Source organism: Colossoma macropomum, unplaced genomic scaffold (assembly GCF_904425465.1).
Source record: "Colossoma macropomum unplaced genomic scaffold, Colossoma_macropomum, whole genome shotgun sequence".
NCBI lineage: Eukaryota > Metazoa > Chordata > Actinopteri > Characiformes > Serrasalmidae > Colossoma > Colossoma macropomum.
The window spans coordinates 22,955,456-22,971,587 of NW_023494792.1; the positions used below are offsets into that span (position 1 = coordinate 22,955,456).

Here is a 16,132-nt window from a genome sequence, read left to right on the forward strand (position 1 = left end):
GTGAACACACGGCCACTTATTCGTTTCGATTCCACGCACATTTCATCTCAACCCGTATTCCCACCACGCCCCGCCCCCTGCATTCTGATTGGCCGGTAGCGGCTCGTTTCCTGCATTAGGATTGGCAAACAGTTGAGATCACAAGCAGTCCTCTTATCGGCCAGTCCCAGCGCAGGGGGCGGGACCTGTGGGAAAACGGGTGGAAAAAAAAAACAAACTTCGTTTAGTCCACAGCTGAACAGTTGCATTTTTTTTTCTTTTTTTCGTGATAGTGGCTCAAATTGTTCAGGACGTGGATCAAACAGGAAGCGTCACTTCACATAATTTATGAATTCATGAATCAGTTACTCCGATATGAACGTATATAGATTTAAAACGTTACGCGTAATTATTTAATTTATTATCAACAGAAAAAACAAACACAAAACACCACTAAACAAACAAGAAGTCTCGAGCTGAGTAACGCGCGCTCCCGACATTCCAGCATCAATCGCGCCGCGAGATCGCCCTGCCCTCAGCTACGTATGCGCGCTCCCGCGTGAGAGAGGGAGAAAGGCAGAGCGAGAGCCAGAGAGGGAGGGAGCGCGCTAGCCGAAGAGTGAGCGCGATTAGAAGCTAGTTTAACGGTCGAAATACAGCCAGGAATCCGCGTTGAGGTTCAGCGCAGCTGCGTCTGACAGAGAGAGAGACAGACAGGCAGAAAGAAAGAGAGAGAGAATGGTGAAGACGGAGCGGCGCGGAAGACAGAGGCACGACGGCTAACGGTGAGGAGAAGTGTGAGGAGAAGTGTGAGGAGGAGTGTAAGGAGCAGCAGAAAGTTGGCGGTCTGCTCCAACTTAGAGCGGTCTGGAATTCCTCTTCCCTCCGTCCGGCCTGAAGTTTCTCTGTGTTGTCAACACCGAGTAGGACCTGACTGTCGTGTCAGTCCGTGTTCTGTTGGTCTGTGAGTGTGTGAGAGTGTGTCTGTGTGAGAGTGTGTCTGTGTGAGAGTGAGTGGCAGTAGCAGTTTTTCACACCAGCCCTCGTCAAACTTAAGCCGTCGTGCTGTTGCAGATAGCCTGGCCGAGAGTGCCGAGAGTGCTGCCCTGAGACTCTGAGATGTGGCGTAGGAAAGAGTTAACGCGAGTCTCCGCCATACATGAGAGAGAGAGACTCATGCTGAAAACGACTTTTAAAACTGTTAATGCCGGTTCAGTCTTTGCTGTTTCAAACGTGGCAGTTCCTCGTTATCGCTGGGTTGTTGTTGAACGTGCCTAAACCTGAAGGCTGTAGTGATTTAAGTGTGTGTCTGAGAATTGCTGCTGTTTTCAGGTGTTTCAGGCCTCCTTTTGGCCTTTAATGAACCTCCTGCCAGATCATCTGTGCTTCATCATTCAGTCATTCTCCAACCAACAGATCGGTCTCCAGTCACCCATTCAAACAAACAGATGTTAATGGAGTTTCTGAGAAAGACTGCTCTGTAGTCAGAGCAGAAACTGAGCCTGTTATATGGTGCACTGTCATCTGTACTAGTGTCCAGTCACTTTTATCAGATCCTCATCAAATGAAATTCCTTTGCATGCACATTTGCAGTGGGAAAGACTCCATCTCATCAGTCTGTCAGAGTTATTGTAGATGGCACTGTGTTATTCTGTATGTAATTGTCTTTGTTTTGATCAGAAAAGTACACCTGCCAACTGCATAGAGGTGCTGATGACAGACGGTTGTTATTTGGTGGTTATGCCTGCTCCCTGAAGCTATTGTGGTTGAGAGAGAATATACTAGAGAAATTGCACTCCAAACGCGGCCATCAATGAAATTGCAGGAAAACTGAAATAGCCTCACCACATGGGCTGGCTGTGTGAAAGCTGTTGCCTTTGGCTAGTAGTCTACCTGCTGAGTCATGATGTGAGTGGATGATTAATGGCTGTTAGTGTTTACATCATTACCTGCTATGTGAGATAGAAACATGTGCTCTTCCACGGCAGTGAGAAACAGTCATACTTTCATATGAGTATGTTCTCGTCTTCGGGTTATTCACATTTGTCTTGGCTATAAGTGTCCCTGGAGCTCTTTACTGTAAGGCTGAGATCCATCCTGCTGGCCTTTTCTGTAAGATTAGGCTGAAAGTCCATCTTGCCCACTCGTTATCTTTCCACTGTCTGCCTCATCCTCTCTTCTAAGACCTTTATGTCTGTTTAGATGGTCAAGAAGGTTGAACTTATTCCGAGACATTAAACACTGTAATTGTTGATGTAATTGCTACGTGTTGGTGCGATTTGAGGTAGTCTGCCAACACAGACACATTTGTTGTGTTGTGGTGGACAGTGTGGTTCGGCTGGTTGTGATCCTGTAAGGAGATTGTTATGTGACACCAGACTGTTTGAACTTTCCCTGCCCTTCCTGCACCCTCTGCCCCTCTCTCAAAACTCAAAGCCACAGAACAGGTGTGACCCAGGGGCCTGCAAGGGGGTGCGTAGGAGAGAGAGCAAAAGCAAGCAAATGACTGAGCCGGACCTCCTACACCCACATAAGAATAAAAATATGCGCACACGAATGCCATACATTCCTAATACTGCATTTAAAATTGTTGAATATCTGCTACTTTTTGAATAAACAGAACATTGATCAGAAGAATGTCAATGATCAGCAACAGTCAGTCTACAGCAGCTTTAACAGCTGCATCCATGAAGTGTGTGTAAACAAATATATATATATATGTGTATATATATATGTATATATATGTGTGTCTTAGTGTTTTTGTGCTGCCCAAAAAAAGGGTTTGATGTAAACAGTATGTAAATGTTGTTAAAGTTTCAAAATCTACTGTTGACCCCCATTTCATACAGTCCATATAAGGACACTAAGCTGCAAAAAAGCCTGTTTTGAAGTCACTGTTTCTCTGATGTCATGAGAACCAACAAATGAAAACAAGCGATAAGCTCTTTTTGCTGTTTAAGAGCACAATGCAAGGCATATGCTGTTGTAATTCTGATCCTTTCCAGAGGGAAATGGATGCAGTTGTCGGAGAGAGAAAGGCCTGGGGCTGAAAGGAGCTGATTAAGAACTGTATTTCCTGTCCCGGTCAGCAGCAGCAGCGGCAGCAGCAGCATGATCAGAGGAAGTGGGGCTCAGGCATTTTATTACATTTTACAGGCTCTGTCTTTGATTTTTAAATAGTTTCAAATCATTCTAACCTCATTGAAGCCAAAGTCTGTGCAGTCTTGCTTGTAAAGTCGGCTCTTTTAAACCACTAACCATGAGGCAGCGTTGCTAAGTGTATCAACATGCTTGGAGGAGAAGCTTAAAATATGCACTTAAACACCAAATCAGTCATTCACTCTCAAAGGATGAGGAATCTGAACCCACTGCATTTCCTCTCAGCCACATGACACAGCTGGAATTCAATGCCAGGTCACAGGATACCTCCGCTATCTCTGTATGGAGTGTCAGAGGTCCTTCAGCAAAAACAGGCTTTTGTATTTTGTCAGAACCGAAAGGGCATTTATAGGGAAAATTCTGTAATCTGTACTGTGGTTGCTGATCTGCTTAACAGATGACAGTTGAGGTGCTGAACTTGTGATCATTTTGCGTTGACCGTTGTTCAGATTTAGGATTGTAAATGCAACATAGTGGCAACATACATTTACGTACATTGCTGCCGCAGCAGCGCATTGATTCTACAAACACAGCATAGCGCTCAAAATGGTAATGTGATCCAAGAGACCCAGAACTATTCCCAGAAACTGAAAAAAAGAAAGCGATAGAAGCGTTCCCTTTTCCTGCATCCGTTTACATTCGCAGGCGAAAGTTTGGACACCCCTGGTTAAATGACATGCTTTGTTGATTGATGCTTTGTTGAAAATAAGTCAATACATCCTCTACAGAGAACACTTACATTTTAGCGCACAGTGTTTTTATTTCCTGAATACAATGAATTGGGGGAAACAAAAACGGAACACATTAGTTGTGCCATAACTTTTGCACAGGCCACGTTTAATGTTTTATTTTTTTGTCCAACATGTTAAATTCATGTCCAGTATGTTAAATTCAGCAAGTAAACATTAATTGTGCATTAAAATGTGCCAAAGCATCTTCTCTGTAGAGGAGACACTGCGCCACTTAACCAGATACTGTGATCAATAAGAAATGATGAATAATTCTGGGTAATTGATCTTTCTCACATTGTTGCTCACGCAAGTGTCAGTGAAATTATCATGCTCAGTAAATGGAGAATCAGGCAGATTGTGATTGTATTTAATAGCACATTCAAATGAGTGCAGTCCTTGTTTGATTAATGTAATTGGACCTTGGGTCTCCTGGCGAGATTTCCTTGTACAGATTCTCTCTCTTGCTCTCTTTCCTCACTCCCTCACTCTCTCTGGTGCCGTGTAAAATTATAATCCTGAAATAATGGGAAATGAGCGCCTGCCTGCCTCATTGTACTTTTCGGCGGCTCTGTTTATGTGTGTGTGTGTGTGTGAAGTCTGTGAGTCATGCCCTATTGTAAAACATGGGCTGTTCGTCATCAGAATTGCTTCTTCTGTGATTTTCATTCACTGATGAAACACAGTAGATGTAATGGATCAGTATGTGTACGGTGGTATTTAGGACAGCAGTTTAAATTTTTACCTCCCCTCTGTGCCTCACTGAAGTTTATAAAAAGCAGTTTTGGCAAGATAGCCATCTCCAATTATTGTTTAAAAAAATCTAGGCCATATTTATTTGCAAATGATTTTATGTAAGAGCTCTAGAAAGTCTCCTTATCTGCTCACTGGTAAGTTGGCTGTAGATCCTGTCTGAGTTATTGAAGTTGTGCCTGTTTTTTCCCCACTTTTTGCTGTGAGGTGTCTTCTTTCAGCTCATGGCAGCCAGAGTTTCTACTTTATACTGTTTCAGGGTGTTTAGGCCTGCTGTGTGTGTGTGTGTGTGTGTGTGTGTGTGTGTGTGTGTGTTCACCTTCCTCATCAGTGTGATTTAAGAGACTCAGTGCAGCTGGTTTAGAGTAGCAGGCTGACCTAGAGTGAGGAACTTTCTCAGACTCCTCACCTGTCCTCAGTGTGTAAATCTCATCACCCAGACCTTTACTTTCTGCCTGCTAATTTCTAGAGCCACAGCTCTAGAAGGAAACTGCAAGAGTGTTTTCTACATACAGCCAGCACTGTCTATTAAGATGCAACAAAATGAGGTGTTTACAGACTACTGTTGTCAAAGAAATTGATTTATTGATTTGGCTTAACGTATCATGCCGTGAATCAACGATAGACTTTATCTGTTGGCAATGTCCGGTCATGTTGGACGATTTCAGCGACAGAAAACACGCCGTCCGCAGCTTTAGGATGCACTGAATTAATCATGTTTGTCTTATTTGAGGGCGTAAACGATATCGCAAAACTTATAAGATATAGCAAAAACTACCAAACCGTAAGCAAGAACAAAGTTAGCTTACACGTTAGCGTGTTTGTTTTTTCTGGGAGCAGCCTCTCGGTCAGATTTGTGGCTTTTTTTGGACAGTGCATTCACCTGAGGTGAGTTTGTTTGTTTGTTTATTTGTTTGTTTGTTTCTATGAAAAGCAGCTCTCCTTTGCCTGCCACCTTCCCCATGACCCACAATGCTGCCATCAATAGCTGTGCCCAGTCGAATAGATATAATCAGATCAATAGCAATCAGATCATGATTGCAAACAATATCACAAGTCTGTTATCAATGCATATCGAGAATTTTTTAACAATGCTGTTAAATAATATTATATACTATAATGATTTTCTACAGTATGGATTCTATCCACATCAGCACTTTCCTGCTTTTGCTTTCTTTTCAAAGCAAATTGACACACACAGACTGCCAGAGGTGTAACAGTGCATTGCGACATTGTGATATTGCAGTCCAAAAATATATGACACACTGTAGAAATGTGTCAGTAGTACAATAAACACATCATCAAACATTGGTTTGAAATATCGGTCAACTCTAAACATCTCTGTGTGTTTAATCTAGGCCTAAAATGAAATGGTTACGTGCACCACCACTGGCTTGATGATAGTGTCCCACTAGGGCACCACAGAAAATAACCATTGTGGTAGCAGTGGTAACACAATGAACAAAAGCAACTTGTAAATTAAATGAAAAGGTTTCTACAATAAACTTTGCTGTGTAACGATATGTGTGGCTGGCACATATTTATGATTTTTGACCATATTTGACTTCAAAATAAAATATTGTTGCACAATACATTTCTGATGTTTTAGAGTTAAGCTAACCTGACCTTTCTTCCAGTCATTGGTTGCTTGTGGGTGAGGTTTGATTAGATATTGTTTCAAATTATTACATTTGATGTGGTTGTGACAGTAATTTTCACTCAGTGTAAGACTTGCTGTTAATAGAGATCCCCCTTCATGTGGTAACAAAAATAGTTTTGAATATCAGTATTTTGTATTTTATAACATAAGTATTGTCTGGAAGTCGGAAATGCCAGTGTTGTTACAACACTTACAGACTGATATGTAAGCTGATACACGTGATTATTGTTAAATGGTGATACACAATAAATGGTGACATTAACTATAGTTTTATACTGTAATGTGTGGTAATGTGTGCTTGTAAAATGACAGGTGTTCTATTTGGTCTGTTTACAGTATTCACATTGCTGTGAGAAGCAGAGTAAGAATAGACACAACAGTCAGATAAATCACTCACGCTCGCATTCACTCACAATGTGTTATGTAGATGGTGTGAGAAGCACTGGCAGACTGGAATACTCGAAGAAAGAAAAACATAGTCAGGGAAGTTGCTGTCGCACTGTGGGAGCGTTTGGCCTCAGGTGTTTGGTATGTGATACGCATCTCCCACACCAGACCTTCACCCACTCACGGAGTCAGGTTTAAGTATAGACCTAAGGCCATAGCGAGACATGCACACCTGCCTAATACCACTACCTGATTATACCTTTCTGAGTTACATGTTAGTAGAGAATCTATGTCCTTGGTTTAGGTTATCAGTGTTTAGCTCCAGAATCTAACTCTTCTTCCTGCACTGAGAAGATAAACTCCCATTGTGTAAATCAAAAAAGCAAAACAAAAAAAAAGTTTAGCAATAAAGAAAATAAAAATTTAATTCTCAACCAAAATGTAGTGGATCAACTAAGACATGATGTTTGAGGCACATGACTCATGTATCTAACCAGTTAAGCGTCATACCAACAGTATGTCTAAATTAATACTAGGCCTGTCACAGTGATATATTACAATATATGTTATTATCTAGTCACCTATTCACACTTATTTGGGATTATTTTTCACAGTTGTTAGTTTTTACAGTCAAATGTTTACATCACAACAAACAAAAGTGTGAAGTGTTTTTTCATTCATTAGATTGAGGCAAATGCATGTAAATAAAAGAAAGCAGAAAACACATTCAGCAAGACACATCATGGATCTTACAAAATCCATAAAAAAATTTATGCTGTAAAATCTGGAGAGAGCAACGGAGAGTATTTGTTTGAGCTTAAGGTGTTTGTTGTCATTTGGGAGTTGCTGAGTACCGGCAGCTAGAGCTAACTAATCAGCAAGTTCGGCTACTTCAGGCTTGTCCTTTTAATAGCTGCTGCATACAATAAACAAAAAAGACAAATTGTTGGTCACAACCAGTTATATTAATTAATAAAGACAGTTAACTCGACTCAAATGTTACAATTGCCTCAGATCTCACAAACTTAAATTGTCTCAAGTTGACTTGCTTATGTGGTTTCTAAAACTGTATGACGTTAAAATTAAAGTTAAAAGTTTAATGAAGAAATCTAGAAGCCTACGTTTTGTTTGTACTTTTGTCTGACCCCTTTAAAGTGTGTGTGTGTATGTGTGTGTGTGTGTGCGCGTGCTGTATCTGTATGAGCCATGTAATTCTTGAATCTGATCGCTGTAGCAGGTTGACTCTGTTTCTCCCCCTTCTTCTGTGTTTCTCTCTTCTCTCTCCACATTCTTCCACTTTTACTGTTCCCGGCAGGGATTACCATAGCAGCAGCAGAAAAATACAACATTTCTGCTCATCCAGACCCGTCAGCGGGCCTTCTGCATGTTACCTGGATGTTCACAGAAAAGGCTAGTTTTAAAGGATGTTTTTCTCCCTGAGGCAGCTGTTTCTGGTGCCCTTCTGGTGGGTGTAGACTGCGGAGGGCAGGAAGCTGAAATCTGAACTCTGGGAAATGCAGTTTTCTCGAAGATCTTTGAGAGCATTGACCAGAATGAAAAAGCAGAACAGCACAGAGACATGAGCCGCCTGTTTGTTGTTCAAACATTGAGTGTTATAAATGAACCGTAAATTAAAACAATATTTCAGTTTTAATGGTGCGTGTTGGGCCTCAGAGCTTGTTCTGAGAGTGAAACTAAACAGCAGCAGGCTGTGTGTTTGCTGTCGTTCAGCAGTGGTCTCAGACCCTCCCTGCCCTGAGCACGCCAGACACAGAGACACACACTAAATTTAGCTCCTCTTTAGGTCTCTCTTTTTCTCTCTCTCTGTGCACCAGCTGATCACTCTCATGAACTGTGTTTTACTACACACTCACACTGGGCCCTGTCACACTGAGCGCAGGCTGTGAAGGCTTTGTTCCACAGGGACTTCCAGGAGATTTGATTGGTGCATTGCTAATGTTCACTGACTGCAGCCGAGGCACTGGAGAAACATTTATACTGCATTTATTCAAGAAAGCTTTTGATCTCTGACCTCTCAGAGGGAAACGTATTAGGTAGTGGAGCACTGATTTGAGCAGTACTGATAGTGTTGTTTGTAATAGTATGCAGCAGGCTAATTAGTGCAGGAGAATTAGAGTCTCCAGAGAATCTCTCTCTCTCTCTCTCTCTCTCTCTCTCTCTCTCACCCCCCTTTTTGTAGAATAATGAAGGTCAGCGTGGCCTAAATGGCCTAATCTCTAGCTAACTGTTATGTATGAGGTAGCTTAGCTCTGTGCTCAGAACAACAGATAGACACTTGAAATATTTGTATATTTTCCCTAAATATTTACAAGTTTAACTGAAAAAAAGGAATAGATTGAATAGGTGTGGTGTCACGGGCGAGCGATATGGCAAAAGTATAATATCGTGATACAAAATGAGACAAAAATACAGCAAAAAGCTATGAATGCAGTTATGTTTATTCAACGTTTAGCATACTGATCTGCACTACAACCTATTAGACAGGACTAAACATGCAGTTGATCAGTGTTCTGTAAGCATTGATGTGATTAGTGATGTACTCAGTCAGAAAAGCATGTTATGTATGCGATGTGGTAATTTATCACAATAAATATCATCATATTTCCCACCCCTAGTGTCTGTTTATATTACAGTGATGGCTTATATTCAGTGAGTGTTTAAGATGAATTCAATAACCAAGCCTAATTAAATATTTTGAAAAATAAATGCTACCATATAAATGATCTTCCATTTATGTGCCATAACCTATTAGTATTTTAGCAACTTTCATTTGGTACAAAGTTAACATCTTCAAACACCTTATTGGCTAGAGATGGTGCGATATCACTTTTTTCCAATATTTATATTAAAACCTTGAGTATTGGCTGATACTAATTTTTTTTTTTCTTTAAAAACTGCAAAGCTTTGAAATGAGCTGTTTTTAATTGAAGCACTTCACTTAAGATGATCATCTGAACGTAGTCTATCATGCTTAAACTACTCGAACACTCTACTGTACCACAGGAAGAAATGACATCACATCGAGTGTGTGCTGGTTCGGGATAAATTCATTACAAGAATGAATCAGATTCAGATTTTTCCCCTTTGATAACCGATCCAGCATTTTCTGCCAAGATCAACCCGATACCAATACTGTGTGTTTGATCTGTGCTGTCTCTACTTCTGGCTATTGGCTGAGATGATTTTGTTTAATGCTTTTAGCTGAAGGACTCAGGAAGGAGTGATTGCGTAAAGCCTGTAGTTCATGTGCTGAAACCGCAACACGACTCATACAGGTGATCATTGTTGTGCTCCGTTCAGCCACATGCTCTGAGCTGTAGGCTGAGGGGGATGGGTGAGTGGGTTATAGCGTGTGTGGGTGTGTCTGTGTGTGTTGGTGTGACGTCCTCGTCTGAGAATGGTGTATAATAAGCAAGTGCTGTGTAACAGGAGTGGGAATGCGTGTTTGTGAGTTGGAGTGTGCAAGTGTGTAGGTGGTTAACAGGTCATGTGCAGTTGTGGGCATGCAGCCATGGTTGGCACGGCAACAGTGGTGGGCTGCAGGGAAAGTTGAGGTGAGGGTAGGGGAACATGACTCCATTTAGACAGGCTTTGGAGGGTGTGTGTTTTGTGGTGTATGTTCTGTCAGGGTTGTGGTTTGTCACTCGAACACAAACTCTAGCGTATTCCTTTGCCTCTTCCACTAAGCAAATGCTCCTAAACAAGGCTACCAATAAATTCCACTGCTCTTACATTGTCCAGTACCTTTAGAAATGGCATTCATGTGGGCACTAAAAGGGGCACTGGAAGCAAATGGTGTGTTAATTGTTAAACACACACACACACACATACACACATACATACATATATATATATATATATATATATATATATATATATATATATATATATATATATATATATATATATATAAAACGTGTGTTTGTTTTTTGTTTTTGTTTTTAACTGTAGTGCATAATGTGTGTTTACAATATCTCTTGATGGCATGCAGCCATAATCACAGAGATGAATGCTTTTTAACAGACTTTTGAGCACATTTATCTGAACTATAAATTTCAGAACCGTGTTTTGGCCTCTTACCCTGTGTGGAGGGAAAATGCTGAGTCAGAAAACTGCAGGCCCAACAGGAAGTAGCCAGAGAAGCTCTGTTCTGTGGCCTTCGGATGCCTCCTGAGGATCCTGGCACTGTGTGTGTGTGTGTGTGTTTGTGTGTGTGTGCGTGTGTATGTGTGAGAGAGATAGAGCGAGAGGTCTTGGCATCCTTACAGTGCTCAGTAATGTGCTCTGACTCAGGTTTCCTTATTTGGCTGGACAGGTGGGGTTTGGCATTGATAAGCGTGTAGTGTTTGAGAGAAAGAGAGGTGTGTGTGTGTGTGTGTGTGTGTATGTGTGTGTGTGTGTGTGTGTGTGTGTGTATGTGTATGTGTGTGTGTGTTTCTGACTGTGGTATGTGTAAGGCATGTCTGATGCTGTTCATGGCAAAGCTCCAGCCATGTGATACTGAAGCATTCCTGTTCTGTCTAAAGCTGTCTGAAGCTTCAAGTTGACCAGAGACCAGCTTTCCAAAATGCCAGCTTAACTGTTAGAGGATGTGGTCAGTGTGGGACTTGCACTGATATCCACTAATTGCTCTGATCATTTAGCCCAGGGAGAAGAGCCTCCAGGCAGGACCACCTCAGGCAGAACAGAAGAGATCACTCAGCGTTAGGGATGTAACGATGCACTCAGCACACAATTCGATTCATGAGTCGATTTTTCCATGATCGATTGAGCAACATTTGAATGAAACAAAACGATGACTGTTTCCATGTAATTGCACACCTTAATAATGAGATTAGAGCAGGGAGATGGCATATAATATGATGTCAGCGTGCTGGAGTTTGTTGTTCATTTGTGCTGTTTTTTTTGCAAACTTTTGTGTTCAAGCAGTGCAGTTACATTAGATGGCATAAGAAATCGGATGTCTGTTCTCCACCATGCAGTTTGCCATATTTTTGCATCATGATATCACAACGTTACGATGCATTGCTACACCACCACTCAGTGTCCTGCTCTGGCCAACAGCCTGATGTCCTGGACAACAGAAAAGCAGTTTGTTAACAGCGGAAGTCATTTGGATTCATATTTTCTTTAAAAAAAGAAAAAATAAATAAAAAAAATCAAATTAATTTCTTTGAAATGTCTTCATTAACAATGTAGGTCATAATTACAGAAGCCCTCTATGGAGATCTCACAGTGATTACTTTCATTTTCACTTGTTGCTCAGAATTAATTTTATGATGCCTGACCTCGAGCATTAGCTGCGTTAGCTCAGTAATGTGTGCCTGCGGAAGGGTTTTTTACAGCATCAGCTGATAGATTCTTCTAATTATACTACACTTATTACTCTGGTGCTTCAGTGTTCTGTGAGCTGACATGCTATTCATTCTCTTTGCACATTGTTCATGGTAATGGTCCAGTTCTCCTTAAACCATCCAAGCATATCCCTCAGTGCAGCGTGTAAGGCTGTGAATACAGGACCCTGCATCGGCCTCCCTCTCTTCTAAGATCAGTGCTAATGATTCCTCAGAGATGCCATTCAGGGAGGTGGCGTTTATTGTCCCGGCCTCTTTGGGGATGTGCCTGGGTGTTCTGCGCTTGTGTGTGTGTGAGGACATTAAGGGCTTGGGAGTCTACCAAACTGTAATTACTGCCAGGCATAAACACATTGACCATTTCCACGGGTGGCTGCTTTCACCATGACGAGCCTTCCTTTGGACCCACTGCAGTCCTGTGCAGACTGGAAGTAGAGAGGCCATAGAGTTACTGCTAATTATTCTACTTTTGCCACTATTAGAGCTGTAGAAAACTTATTCTCTTTTTTTTATTAATCTTTGTACCATGTCCGTTGTGTTTATGCTTGTATTATTAATGTATAATCATTACTTTCATCCTCATATACACGTTGTTTATTACAAGAGTTCTAAACTTTGAAAACCTTTGAATTGTATGTAGAGATGACACAATACTAATGTTGTAACCTTGAATATCAGTCGATACCGGTCTGATATGTTTTCTTTAAAAACTACTTAATTTATGGTTAAAAAACAGTGCTTTTCGTCTTTCATAGTAAAATGCAGTGTTCGATAAAGCTGGATGTCACCACGATGACATGAGAATCGATTAAATTATTATTAAAATAGTGTACCTCTGACTGAGAGTAGCTGCAAGTACAGACTTGCAACAAAGTTATAAAAGCGCTGTTCACTATTGTGCAAAATAAAAGTAATGAAATACTAATAACTACTTACGTCAGAACTGCAACCCCATTTTTGTGCACTGTAAGGCTAAATAAATATGCTATGTCACTGATGCGAAGCACTGCTCATATAAAGCGTCAAAGGCTATTTGACTGTTAAAGGCGCCCCCTTGTGGAAAATGTCTAGTCTCTTAAACGTGATTGACTTGCATGAGGTGGTTCAGTGTAAAAACAGTCAGGGTTCCCTGAATAACTTTTTCTGTTCTTGCTTGCAGTCAGGCCACAAACATGAATATAAGTAAGTATTTTTATTTTCAGTAAACACCCACAAAAAGTATACAGCTTAAAAAGTTCCTTATGATGATGCAGAATTTTTTTTGACAGGAGTCATTACTGCTTCATCTGTTTTACCATGCAGTCTATGCATTTTGCATACAACACTAAGGGTGAGAATAGTTATCACAGTTTAAGCATTTTTACCAGGCATTGTTTTAAAAGTAGATATTGTGCTTGTGTCTGTTTTGCAGTTGGCTGTTTAGCTGAATGATTAAGTTGCTCCTTCTTCGCGTGGGACAGTGGGTTCAAGCCCAGTGCAGGGAAGCACTAAATGGGCTTCTAATGCTACATTCCCACCATTGCGCCTGTGCATTGATTTGATCTGTTGTGTCATTGCAGCCTATAATAATGTGTTCACTGAGGAAACTCATATTGCAGTTTTGGTAAAAATGCCATTTATTGTGCAGCCTTACTGTATATATGCATCCACAGGTGTCCAGAACTTAAGCAGGGAAAAACTACTCTGGACAGTGGCTGCCTGTGGGTTTGGGCAGTCTTGTAAAGAGGCAGGGCTGGGGTATTAAAGCAACAAGCTACAAGAGGCCATGTGTTACAGTGATTTTTACCGTGCTTAAAGGATGGTGTTAGGCATGCTTGCTTGCCACTATCAGAGTTTTTGGATCTATTGAAGTATTTTACCACAGGTTCAAACATGGCTTGCCAGAAAGAGAACCCCTTTGAAGTTTGCATTATGAACACAAAAAGCATTAGGATCATTTGCAGCTAGTTCTCTTTGAGGTTCGCTCTACTGAGATTAGTGCATTTAAAAAGAACGCTATTTAAAAACACACTAAAAGTAGTCTATCGTGCTTAGACTGCTGAAACACTCTGTTACCCTACAGGAAGAAATACTCAACTAAAAATGACAGCACACAATGTGAGCATGTGCTATTTTAGGATATATTTGTTACCGGATCAGATCGGATTCATTCTTTTTTTTCTCCCTCTGCCATCCGATCCAGCATTTTCTTCTGGTACCGACACCCGTCAATACCTATATACCTTCGTGTAATCGCGCACTTTGCTAATACAAGTGCAGGCTAGTAATACTTGACATACAGTTAAACTTACTGAAACTCAAACAAAGATATAAGGGACAGAGGTAATGGTGAGAGAGAGAGATGCAGTGGACCTGCCAAAATTCTCCTTTGCTCATAGGGAGTATCGGGTGTAAATATAGTAAGTGATGTTATTTACTCAGTGTGTGATGTCATCGCTGTGGCAGTTTTTCCATTCTGCCTTTTTATAGCAGGAAAACAATGACATCATGATGAATCTGAACAGGGTTGAGTGTCACTCCCCCTAAATGTGAAAGAAACATCGCTAGCTCAGTTATTTGTCACCCCCCGACCGACAGCTCATTTCCCTCTAATCGCCATAGAGACGGTGTGTCCTTGTGCTTTGAAAGCAGAATTAGTGGAGTGTTTGAGTTGGCCCAGGCCGAGCAGTCTGTCTGTCTCTGTTAAGCCCTGCTCATTTCTGCGGGTCACTGAGTGGCCCACTGTGGCCTTGCACTTATTTTCTTTTTTTGGGTGTGTGAACAAACTTTTATTGATTTTAAAAGTGAATTCTGAAGTGAAGCTGACAGAAGTGTTTCAGTATTTGATTTGATACGCAACAGTTTTGTTAATATGTTAATGTTTTCATTTAAAATACGACACAGTTGAATAAAATCTATGTTTGTGCCTTTTATTTAGTATTTAGTGTTGTCTTAGCATATTTTAAGCAGGGACATTTGACCTTATAATGCAAAACTTGTGAACTTGCAGTTTGGCACACTGCAGTCAGTGTTCAAGCTTTAACTCTGAGAAAAATGGATGTGCTGATCTTCATAGTGAAAAAAGCCTCAAGCTAACGTACTAGCCACAAGCTAACATGCTAATCACAAAACAACGATACGGTATGATATGCAGTGATACAATTCAGGACAGTAAAATAAGTTGTATTGTTGCGTCCCTAAGTGATGCAGCAAGGTTGCATCCGTGTTTTGCATTAACGTGGTAGAAAACTGCATATAAAACACTGGCAAGAAGAACATAGAGAGGTTGTTTTTTTCTAATCGTTCCAAGTTTCCAAAGACTATAAAGGTCACTGTGAACTTCTGGCTTCCACACTGAGAACTGAGCTTGGCATTGTACAGAGTGTGTGTGTGTGTGTGTGTGTGTGTGTGTGTGTGTTTGTTGTGTGTGTGTGTGTGTGTGTGTGTGTGTGTGTGTGTGTGTGTGAGAATGCACTGGGCTTTTCATAGAACAGATTGTTCAACAAAGAGACAGAAAAGGAGTGTGCTTAGATGTTTTAACTCTTGGATGGGTGACAGTACGGCTCGCTCCGGAGGACAGCACTGTGTGTGTGTGTGTGTGTACAGCTGCAGCAGACAGAGGGGAACAGAGTGAGACATGCAGCCAGACTCCCCTGAGTGTGTTCAGAATGAAAACCAGAAGGGCAAGTTTGCCAGATTTGCACAGTTCAGTCAGCTGCAACTAATGCTTATTTCTTTAATCAGTTAACCTATCGACTGTTATTCAATTAATCAACTAATCAAACCAATGTGCTTTCTGCATTTTCCTCACACTCAGCCTGGTCACAGTCACAGTTGTGGTTCAATCTGCTGAGGAAGATGAGGAGCAGGAGTGCAATGTCTAGATAAAGTAGAGAGTGATCATCGCGTATCCAGCCTTAAAGTTACTTTAATTATTGATTTAATTGAATGTCCTGCCTCTTAATTTTATCTAACAGTGACTTTTTACTTTTATGTACTTGAGTGTTTTTAAATGTCCATACTTTTTAACTTGCACTCAAGTACCTCTGTTTTCATTGGGTACGATTTTGATGCAGTACTCAGACTTTTACTTAAGTACAGTTTCTCTATAC

At 41.0% G+C, this 16,132-nt stretch overlaps 1 protein-coding gene across 3 annotated transcripts in view; it reads left to right on the plus strand.

Moving 5' to 3' along the window:
• The first annotated feature begins 554 nt into the window (after positions 1-554).
• peak1 (pseudopodium-enriched atypical kinase 1) overlaps positions 555-16,132 on the plus strand; it is a 103,158-nt gene continuing 87,580 nt past the window's right edge. For all 3 annotated transcript variants that reach the window (XM_036576589.1, XM_036576591.1, XM_036576590.1), the window contains exon 1: positions 555-764. The gene's annotated coding sequence lies outside the window, so the exon portion shown is untranslated. The remainder of the gene's footprint in view (positions 765-16,132) is intronic.